This window comes from Camellia sinensis, chromosome 2 (genome assembly GCF_055761805.1).
Source record: "Camellia sinensis isolate YWXY chromosome 2, ASM5576180v1, whole genome shotgun sequence".
Classification (NCBI taxonomy): domain Eukaryota; kingdom Viridiplantae; phylum Streptophyta; class Magnoliopsida; order Ericales; family Theaceae; genus Camellia; species Camellia sinensis.
Window position 1 is genome coordinate 192,609,076 of NC_138962.1, and position 11,525 is coordinate 192,620,600.

Sequence of the window (11,525 nt, forward strand, 5' to 3'; positions counted from 1 at the left end):
ACGCAAGGGCTGACTCTTCAAAACCTTGGTTGTTCCACACAGACTTCACTAAGGTTGGGTCTGGACCTCTCTTGGCTCACCTACAAACACATGAATGAGCGTGAGCGAAAGCCCAGTGAATAATATCAATTAAAGAAGATGCATTGGAACAATATACATCGGACGGCCTTAGGCCCAATTCATATTTCTATCTAGTATATAAATAGACATGGATCAAGTAACTTCGGTTCCAAACACTTCGGATGGCCTCGGGCCCAATCCATTCATGTTAAACTGGCCTTTGGCCCATTTGTCTTTCATTCATGTCAGATTGGCCTCTGGCCCATTTGTCTTTCATTCATGTCAGAATGGCCTCTGGCCCATTCATACTTTCATTCAAATCATATTGGCCTCTGGCCCATTCATTCTATCATTCAGATTGTACTGGCCTCTGGCCCAGTTATTCATTTATGTCAAACTAGCCTTTGGCCCATTCATTCATTCATTTATGTCAAACTAGCCTTTGGCCCATTCATACTTTCATGTCAAACTGGCCTTTGGTCCATTCATTTGGCATAACAAACATTGTCCACCAATCAAATCAACAAACTTATAAACTTATATAGAAGTAAGCAATTGGACAACAACATGTTTCAGATATCTTTGTCAAGATATTACTCACAGTGATCGGTTGGTCGGTTTACCCTGGAGCTTGACCCTACACATCACATAACACATACGGGTCACAAATGATTCAATTCGTTCTTTAATTCACATATTCCTCTTTAGGCTTTATTCCTATCCCTTTAATTCAATTACAATGCTCAATGCATGCCTAAGAGTACTTAGAAGTAAAAGAGAACGGAAAACGAAACACAGAATGCACTTTCAAAATTTTCAGAAACAAGGTCCCCGCTCGAGCGGACCCATGAGGTCTGCAAAAGTGCTGGATGCATGAAAATTACGCTCGAGCGTGAAGTCGGGCGCTCGAGCTGAAGGTCTGTCTACATAGCTCCCTGCTCGAGTGTGAACTTCCCCCGCTCGAGCGGACACCTTGTCTGCACAAAAAAATACTGGGAGCTCGTATTTCCCGCTCGAGCGGTGGTTCTCCCGCTCGAGTGGACATCAAAATTTCTGGGTTTTCCAGCAATGTTCTTGAGCTCAAATTCAACCTTCAAATCAACACATCTTGCATTTTATGGCTCAATCTTCACATAAACATGTGCTAACATGGTACAAACACCAAATTATAATAAATTCCATGAATTACTTACATGCATAACCCAAATTACCCCAACTTGCTTTCATGATAACAATTCCATGTATTTCAAACTCATTTCCTCACAAATTGTACATGCATGTGGAATATAACTCCAATTTCAACTCAAATGGTGCAAATGGTGATCACAAGCATGAGTTCTAACCAAAATTCTACATGGATCATATTTTTCATACTCAACTATACAAATTCATGGCAATTATACACATGCATGCATTCCATGACTTCAAACTCAACAAAACCAACTCAATTCCATCACAATCAATTTAATTCATGTTCTTGACTATTAATCAAACTTGAATTCACAAAATTGCAATTTAAGGTCCATGAATTCACTTACCTAGAGGCTTAATTCTTACAATTTATGGTAAATTCTTAAGTGTGCCTTCAAGATCACCAAGCTTCTTGAGCAAAATTACACAATTCTCCTCTCTCTCTCTCTCTCTTTCTCTCTCTCTCTCTCTATAACCGGCCTTCTCTCCCTCACAAATGTATAACTCAGATTTTGAGCTCAAAAGAAACAAATGAGAGTGTATATGGCCCTTTAAATAAAAGTCCCACTAACCAAAATTATAAATATTAAATAATTGGGCACTACATCCTTAATTTAATCTAATTAATTTGATCAGAATCAATTTCCAATTAAATTTCACCGTAGGCTCTAAAAATTATGTCAGTCACAATGGCGCAATCAATTTCAGTTTCTGTGGCTGATAAGGCATTTAATTTAAATTCCAAAGTAGATAATCACACAGATATTCCTACGGTGAACAGATAGAAATTCAAAACCACATATTTTCACATAATGGCACACAAAATCATATCAAACACATAATCATATTCATATTAAGGACCAATTAGCATACTACGGAACAGGGATATCACAATTTTCCTACTGGGCTTTATGCTCACCCTATGGGATTTTGGTGCATGAAAAGATGTGGTGATTCTGTCAAACTAAGTGCGTGGATATATGTGTTGAGCGCACAAGGCTTTTGTTTTGTTGTGATTATAAATTTTTGCATTGTAAATTTTTGCAAGCCGAGGGCTATACTTGTATGGGTTCAAGCAATCGTTTTGTGTAATCGAACTTAAGCCTTGGAATTTGTAGCCCTTGAGGGCATTTATTTATTTTGACTAGATGTTTTACATACTAAAGATTCATGTACCGAAGTTATTGAATATATATCAGCATGTGGGACTATTTTGTAAACACTTTATGATCATGTATTCAAGTGTTGGAGAATTATTTTTGTTATCATAAAGAACGGCGGTTGATGGACTTTTATTGTGTATTTTCTTGGGGCGTTACAACTTGGTATCAAAGCTACCGGGTTTGAATACTTGGGGCTCGTGGGAAGTGGTTGTTTTGGCCATGTTTGGTAGGGCTTATTTCCAGTTTATTTCAGCTTTTACCTTAATTTAAGCTATTTTGATGTGTTTAGTTCAGCTTAACAATACAACTTATAGCTTTTTGTAAGTCAAAAATCAACTTATTCTTTGAGTGGGGGACGAGAAGCTTAATTTATAAGTCAAAAATCAGTTTATGTTCACAGTTATAAGCTATAAGCTATTAAGCTATTAAGCTATAAGCTATAATCACTTTCTCACAGCTCTACCAAACGGGGCCTTTGTCATAATGGGTTCATTTTGCATGATTAGGAGATGTTATATATTTCGTAGTTATGTGATAACATGTTTATATGACTATATGGGCATGGGGTTGGACTTTTGAGATGTGGTTCGCGCCTATTAAATTCCTTGAGGTCATATTAGAAGGGTACTTAATCAATACTCGTTCTACTAAGAATTCTTGATATTTCGTGGGACGAATTTCATCGTAAAGGAATAATCCGTATGTGTTTACATGACTAAGTGCTTATGTGGAGTGAAACTAAATTGTTTATATGGTAGAGAGATATATAGAATTGTTGTGGTCAAACGTATGAGGCAAGTTGTGGGCACATTTGAGGTTATATGCTAAATTGTTTACTTTATTCCTTAATTAGGATATCAGGAAGGGGTCAAGCCCGTGGTGGTAGAGGTGGCAGGCGCGGTAGGCCTCGCCGAGGTGTACATGAAGTACCGGTCCATGAGGTTCCGGTGCAAGAGGAAGGGTTTGGCCAAGCTAATGCGGCCGAGTAAGCAGGCCAAGCTAATGTGGTCGAGCAAATAGGGCAAGCAGGGATTTTGGAGCAAGCGGGTCAAGCCACAATGGGGGCCTTAGCCCGAGAAATTGCAGGGGCTTTGAGAGAATCCATGAATTTGTTAAGGGCGGAGAACCAAGCCTAAGAGAACATCGTGGAGACAATGGCGAGTTTTCTCACTAGGGAGTTCTTGCGGGCCAAACCGGATGAGTTCCATGGTGGCCCCGAGCCCAAAAAAGCAGATGAGTGGCTCAAGCAAACGGTGAAGACATTTGAGATGCTTCACATTGAAGATAGTGAGTTAAGAGTGGCTCTAGCGAGCTACTACCTCAAGGGGGATACGGGCCAATGGTGGAAGTGTGCTAAGGGTAGAGTGGAGCCGATATGGGAAGCCTTTGTGGTTGCTTTCCATGACAAGTATTTACCTCCCACTGCTAGGGAGAGATTGAGGCAAGAGTTTTAAGACCTCAAGCAACTTGACCTATCTGTGGCCGAGTTTGAGGCGGCCTTCACTAGTTTGTCTCGGTTTGCGTCGGAGTTGGTGGCAACGGAAGAGCGCCGTTGCATAGAATTTGAGAAGAGGTTGAGGACAAAAATTTTGTTCAAAGTTGCTGGAAATATGATTTGGAACTATGACCGTCTTGTGGAGGCGGCGACACATGTAGAGATTACTGTGCAGGCCGAGGAGGAGAGAATTCGGGGTTTGAGGTCTAGGGGCCAGGAGTCACAGGGAGAATTTAGACCTAGTAAGAAGAATAGGGGCACCTTTTCATCCCAGTCCCAACCACAACCGTCTAGATCTACTTTTCCTTTGCCTAATGCGAGCTCGGGAAAGAATGCATTGGGTACTTTTTCATGTTTCAAGTGTGGCCAACCGGGTCACAAGGCCTTTTCATGCCCATAGAAGGGAGGATAGTAGATGTTACCACCACCACCACCTAACTGATCTCAGAGTCAGTCTCAGAACAGAAGGCAAGGACTTACTTGTTTTCAGTGTGGTCAGTTGGGGCATATGAGGAGAGCTTGCCCGCAATTGAGAGGCACATCTGGCGTATCAAGGTCGAGGCAAACTCAGAGTCACTAGTAGGCTCATTCAGTTCAGACTTCACGAGTTAATCAGGAAGCCACTTCGGCTCAGTCAGTGCAACAGGCCTATGCTTCGAGAGATGAACAGGTTGATCAGAGGCCATAGGAGCACGTGTATGCCGTTACTGCGCCAAAGCAGCTACCTAGATCCTCAGTTGTGAGAGGTATTTTTGTTGTGTGCAATTCCTTGGCTAATGTGTTTATAGATATGGGTGCATCTCATTTATTTATATTTACTGCATTTGCTTCTGCAATAGGGTTAGAAGTGGCACGGTTAGCGTCTCCGCTCAGGGTAGAGTCACTAGTTGGGGGTACGGTTGACTTAGACCGAGGATGTCACGGTTGTGAGATTGAGGTTGTCGGGCGCCGTCTTCCATTTTCTTTTGTGTTGCTAGACATGTCAAGTTTTGATGTCATTTTAGGCATGGACTGGTTGTCTTCATACCGTGCTGTGACTGATTGTTATCGTCAGAGAGTCGCAGTGTGCACCTCGAGTGGTGAATGTTTTTATTTTCTAGAGGACTGAGTTGATAGGGTCTTGTCACCAGTTTTTGACCCTTGTAGTAGGAGCAAGCTTAGTGTTCTTCTTGTGACTCTCTTGGATAGCGAGAGTGATGAGGCTCATGTTGAATTACCAAGGGTAGTTTGTGAATACCCAGATGCCTTTCCTGAGGATCTTACTAATTTGCCACCCCACCGGGAGATTGAGTTTTCTATTAACTTATTGCTTGGCACGACACCGATTTCCATGGCGCCATATAGATTTGCACCCGCCGAATTGCTTGAGTTAAAGATTCAACTCTAAGAACTTTTAGATAAGGGCTTCATTCGCCCTAGCACATCACCTTGGGGAACGCCGACTTTCTTTGTGAAGAAGAATGATGGGGTCATTGCGGTTATGTATTGATTACTACAAGTTGAATCGGGTTACCATTAAGAACAAATATCCTCAACCCAAAATAGATGATTTATTTGACCAACTTAGAGGGTCTCACTGCTTCTCGAAGATAGATTTGAGTAGGGGTGTAAAAATGGCCCGAGGCCCGTGGGCAGCCCGAAGCCTGCGGCGGGCCCGACCTGTTTCGGCCCGGTTAAGCCCGAGCCCAGCCCAATACATTGGGCCTGGGCCTTCTATTTTGGGGCCCGGGCCGGCCTGCTAGCCCGGCCCGGCCCAAAAAATTTCGGGCCCTTCGGGCGGCCCGCCCTAGCCTGGCAAATTTCAAAAAATAAAAATAAAAAACAACTTACAATAGTTAAATAATCAAAATAAATAAATAAATAAATTGATCTTAAAAAAATAAATAAATTGATCTTATAAAAATAAAAAAATAAAATAATTGATCTTATAAAAATAAAAAAAATAAAAAGATTGATCTTATAAAAATAAAAAAATAAAATAATTGATCTTATAAAAATAAAATAATAAAATAATTGATCTTACAAAAATAAAAAAATAATAATTAAATAAACAAAAAGATTGATATTATAAAAATAAAATAATTGATCTTATAAAAATAAAAAAAATAAAAAGATTAATCTTATAAAAATAAAATAATTAAATAAATAAAAAGATTGTTCTTATAAAAATAAAAACATAAAAAAATAAAAAAATTAAATAAAAATTAATATAATTAAATAAATAACATTAATAATTTAAAAATAAAACAAAATTTAATAATAATTTATTAAATTAAAATCAAATTATGAACTATTTAATGGAAAATGATGATATGATGTATCACTGTGTACACAGCAGCACAGTCTGTGTGTGTGGCTGGGAAAGTGGAAAAGTGCACCTAATAATATATATGGGAAAGTACACCTAAGGTCCTAAGCTCACGTGAAAGAAAAAAAAAATATATATATATATATATATGCTAAGTTAGAAGGTAATACTGGGTTTGTGGGGGCTCACCACAAACCCATTTTGATAATTCGAACCGTTAATGTATAGAACTTTTCTATTACTATATGCCTGTAAAAAATCACGTTAATCGGATATCGCTAACTACATGATCAAATCAATTTGGTATAAAAATGCATGGTGTTACAGTTAATGGTTTACAAAAAAAATTAATCCGATCAGATAGTTATAGATATTTGATCAACGTGATTTTTACAAATATATAATACTCGACGAGTTGTACACATTGAACGGTTCCGATTAGCAAAACGGGACCCGTGATGACTCCTATTGGCCAAAGAGCACCGTCCAAATGGTTGCCCGAGAAGGAGGCAACCATTTCCTAGCCTAGCCTCAATTTTGAGCCGTTGCAAACTCAAACGGATATTTATAAAACGGTCATAATAATTCAAACGGATAGATTTTAAACTAGTATAAATATATTTTAGTTTTCAAAATATATTTCACAACAAATCATTCTCTCTCTTTCTTCAACTCTCTCAATCTCTCTCAACTCTCAATTAATTTTGAAGTGCCATCCCTAAGTGGCTATTGCAATTGTGCAATAAGAAACTTTTAGCAGAAGAAGAAAATTTCTATATCGCATTCGCCAGTCGGTAACATTAATTAGTTTAATTAAATTTATGCACATATATTAATTATTATTTTTTACTGATTGAATTTACACATTATTTAAATTAATTGTTAATTCTTATTTATTGTTTTACTTGCATTACTATGGATCCTAATATGCCTAATGTTTATGTCGATGTTGATACATATACTACACCACATGAATCTATTGATTCTCCTTCTAATATCCCTATTCCAACAGTTGCATCATCATCTAGGAGCAGAAGTAGTAGTGTTTGGGAACATTTTGAAAAAATATCTATAAATAATCCTGATGGCACAATTACATTTAAAGCAAAATGTAAATATTGTGCACGTTTACTTAGTGCTGCATCTGCAGGGGGTACTAGTCATTTAAAAAGGCATTCTGACAAACATTTACAAAGTAAACAACCTGATATTCAAAGTCAAATGCAATTAGGGGCTTCATCAACTAGTAATTTGCAAACATTTTCATATGATCTTATACGTGCACAAAATTCTGTAGTTGATTATATTATTAAAAAAGAACAACCTTTTAGTACTAGTGAATGTCCTGATTTTACCGAAATGATTCACGAAAGTTTTATACCGTAATATCAAAGTTTTTCAAGAAATACTAATAGAAACAGGATTTTAAAGAAATTTGAGGATATTAAAAGTGAATTATTTGATATCTTTAAAAATTTGAATGGAAGAGTTTGTTTAACATCTGATCTGTGGTCAAATAATGGTTTTGAATATCAATGTATCACTGCATATTTTATTGATAATGATTGGAAATTAAATAAAAGAATTATTTCATTTAAATTAATTGAACTTCCATACACTGGTCATTCGCTTGGCTACACATTTTATTGATAATGATTGGAAATTAAATAAAAGAATTATTTCATTTAAATTAATTGAACTTCCATACACTGGTCATTCGCTTGGTGTAGAAATAAGAAATATATTATATGAGTGGGCTTTACAAAATAAAATATTTACGATTAGTTTAGATAATGCATCATATTATAATCAAACTGTAGCCCATTTAAAATCAATTTTACAATTACTTGTTGATGCTTGTAGACACCCCATTTTTGACCGCTCTTAAAACTTGGGCACTACTGATGGTTTACTTGGTGGTGAAAGGTGTGCAGGGAAAAAGTTTGATTTTTTCAGCAAGAGGAGAGTCAAATCCTAACCTCACATCCCATGTTGGACCAAAGCTATTTTGAATGGTTTTTAGAACTTAAAACTCTCTCTTTCAAAACCTTTTTGAAAATAAGTTCCTACGATGTCCCGGCGCTCGCATTTTGTTAAATATCGCGCCTTTTGGTAAACTGAGCAAGGACAGAGTGGAAATGAATGAAGGAGAGATGAAATCTTTGAAAAATCTTTCAAAACACCTTGCTTAGGGGTTTGGAGTTGAAGAAAACGGGAAAGGAGAGAAGAGGACTAGTTTGGGAGAAGTTCGGCATGACTCCGGGTAGGATCAAAACTGTGCGGCTTCACCAAAAGAGGGATATCTCTTAGCACAATTGGAGTTTTGATGCAAGGCTGCCACCATTGGAAAGCTTACTTCCGAAGCTTCAATTTGCATACAAGAATGACCTGAAAAGGCATCCAGATGAAGGAGTTAGGCTTTCTTCAAGTCGGGGACTAAGGCTGATTTTTGATGCTGGCCTCTATGGAAGTGTGCCGGCCATTAATGGCCGATGCCTGCCCCATGCCGGCCAAAAATGATAGGGTGCCGGCCAACAATGATAAGGTGCCGGCCATTGATGCCAGAAAGCAGATTTCAACAGATATTTTATCTCCAGCTGGCACAGCTGTCTTGGCTGAGATATTTTCAACCAAACCTTTGCTTTTTGCTATATATGAGGCCACATATCATATATTCAAGGGGGTTAGAACACTTAGAACTTCTTGAGCAAGTTTTGAGAGCCTCTCTCTCTACATTCCTCTCCCTCAAGAACTCTTGAGCATTTGTGCTAGAAGACTTGCATACAATCATCTTCAACCTATCAACTCTTGAGAAGAGTTGATCACCATTGGCTTGAGGTCCCTTAGAACTTACTTTTGGGCTGATTGAAGGTTGTTTGGCTCAGATTTGGGGCTGTTTTGCTGCTGTCCTTCAAGGTTCTTCAAGGGTAAGCACTTGCTCTTTTGAAGCTTTGTTTTGCATGCTTGTTTTACTACCATTTCAAACTGTTTTTGTCTTGGTTTTGAACTGAAGAAAGGTCTGATTTTCAGTCCTAAAAGTCTTGGTTTAAGCCTTGTTTGGCTAGGGGGTTGTCTCTCCCTTTTGTTCCTTAGCTTGTTTAGCTTTTGAGCCATCTTTCAAGGCCTTTCAAAACAAATTTTTGTGGCCTTTTGACCACTGAAATCTAGAGGATTTTCAGTGGTAAAAACCCTATTTTGAGGCTCAAAATAGGAGGGGGTGGTCCCCCCCTCCTCTTGTCTTGTTTACTTGCATATTTGGCCTTCCAAAGGACCGTCCCTCTATGTATCTTTGAGGCTTGGTTCAGGCCCTTTTTTGTGACTTTTAGGACCTACCATAAGTCTATCCATGGCTGGTTTGGTCACTTTTTGCATGCATCTAGTATGTGTAGTGTAACTCCATTCATAGCTCATCAAAGTAGCATGTGTGCTTAGCTTGTGTTGAGTCCATTTCAGTAGGTTTTTGGTGATGTTTTACCATGCCATGAATCTGTTTTGGGTTGGTTTTGTCACTCCATGCTTGCATGATACACTTGTAGTGTAAATCCCCTAAACTAGCTTCATATGCTCCATGCTTTGCCATGTCATGTTAGCTTGTTTGGTTTACATTTCAGCATGTATTTGGTCATCATTTGGCATGTCATGACCCTATCCACAGTTGGTTTGATCATCCTTTGCATGTTCCATATAGGTATAGAACAAATCTTGTTTACTAGCCTCTTGTGCATGATGTTTTGACTCATCATACTAGCATATTTTGACTTTGCTCTAACATGATTTTATGCTTATTTTGGGCTATCCTAGGACTGTTTTGGGCTGCCATGGCCATATCACTCATGCTTTGTATAGCTATAGTGTAAATACTTAGGCTAGTCTTAGGTTTTGAGGCCCCTACCATGCCATACATGTGATGTTTGCATGTCTTGCCCTTATTCCACATGCTATTTCAGTTCATGAAATGTTGTCATACACTTGCATTTGACATGCCTTGAATGCTTTATAGAGCTTGTGCTTTATGCCTCAAGAATGAGCTTTTGTGCATGCCATTAAGCCTAAGCCTTTGGCTTATCATTTCAGCGCATTTTGGGTCCTATTATACCATGACGTAACTCTGTTTTATATCTCCCAAGTCATGCCATGATTGGTTCCAATAGGTGTAGTGCATTGCCTCTTTTGTAGCCTTGCATGCTCCATGTTTTTGGCTTTGTGTTCTAGCCTTTGTTGGCTAGCTTTGAGCTTAGTTTTGGTCTTGTTTGGACCTACCCTAGGACTGTTTTAGGTCCCCTCGGCCCCTTGGGGCTTGCCTTGTATGGCCGTGGCTTAAGTCCCTTTGCTTACCTTGAGCTTTGAGCATCATGACATGATATGCTTGCATGGTTGATTTGATTTGGCATCACTTTACATGAAATTTCAGAGCTTACCTCATTGTCATACATTCGTGTTTGTTGCTCCCTAAGTGTGCTTAAGAGTTGTCCTCCTTGTGCCTTAATACTTGAGCCACTTGGCATACATGTTTGCCTTGCCATTTCATGCTTTTCATGCCATCAATTCATCACTTATGGCTACTGATTTGGACCTATTTGAGAGCTGTCCATCTTTGGTGTAAGCCTATCTTACCATGTTGTCGCATGCTTGTTTCATCTTGTATGTGGTTGTATACTTGTCCACCTTTGCGTGCCTTGCATGTTTGCATATCCATGTTGCATTTTGCCATGTTGTTCAAGGTTGTCACCTCACATCATGCATATGTGCTTGTTGCATGTCATTAGCCTTGTTAGGTTATTCACATTGCATGTTTGCCATCCTTACGTGTTGCATTGTTTGGATTAAGTGTTAATCCGAACACGAGGAACGAAGGGCGTTTCATACTCTAAGTGATGGAACATGTCTCAATTCTCGGTCGCCGAAGCTCTTGATGATTCATGATAAAGTTCTAGGCTTTACTTGCTTTATTTGTGCATTCATTTTCATATTGATTTGCACAAGTTGGATCTTTGGCCATCATGCATCGGGATGCGTGATTGATGGTCGTGGATCCCACTAGGCCTCTCCCTTGATGTTTTGAGGTGATTTGGGGTGGCATGGTGCGTATATACCCTTTGGGAGACCCTCCCATTCCTCTATTTTGTGCTTTGTTGCAGTTTGGTATCACAGCACACCAGTGGCTGGCAGTGCCCTGTTGTTGGCCGGCATCTCTCCTTTCATGGCCGACAGGCCACTGGTGAATTCCCCAGCAGTGTTTTAGTAAGTTGCAGCAACAAACACTGGAAGACACCCTGCAAACAGAGCCTCTAAAGAGCAATCGGAAGGC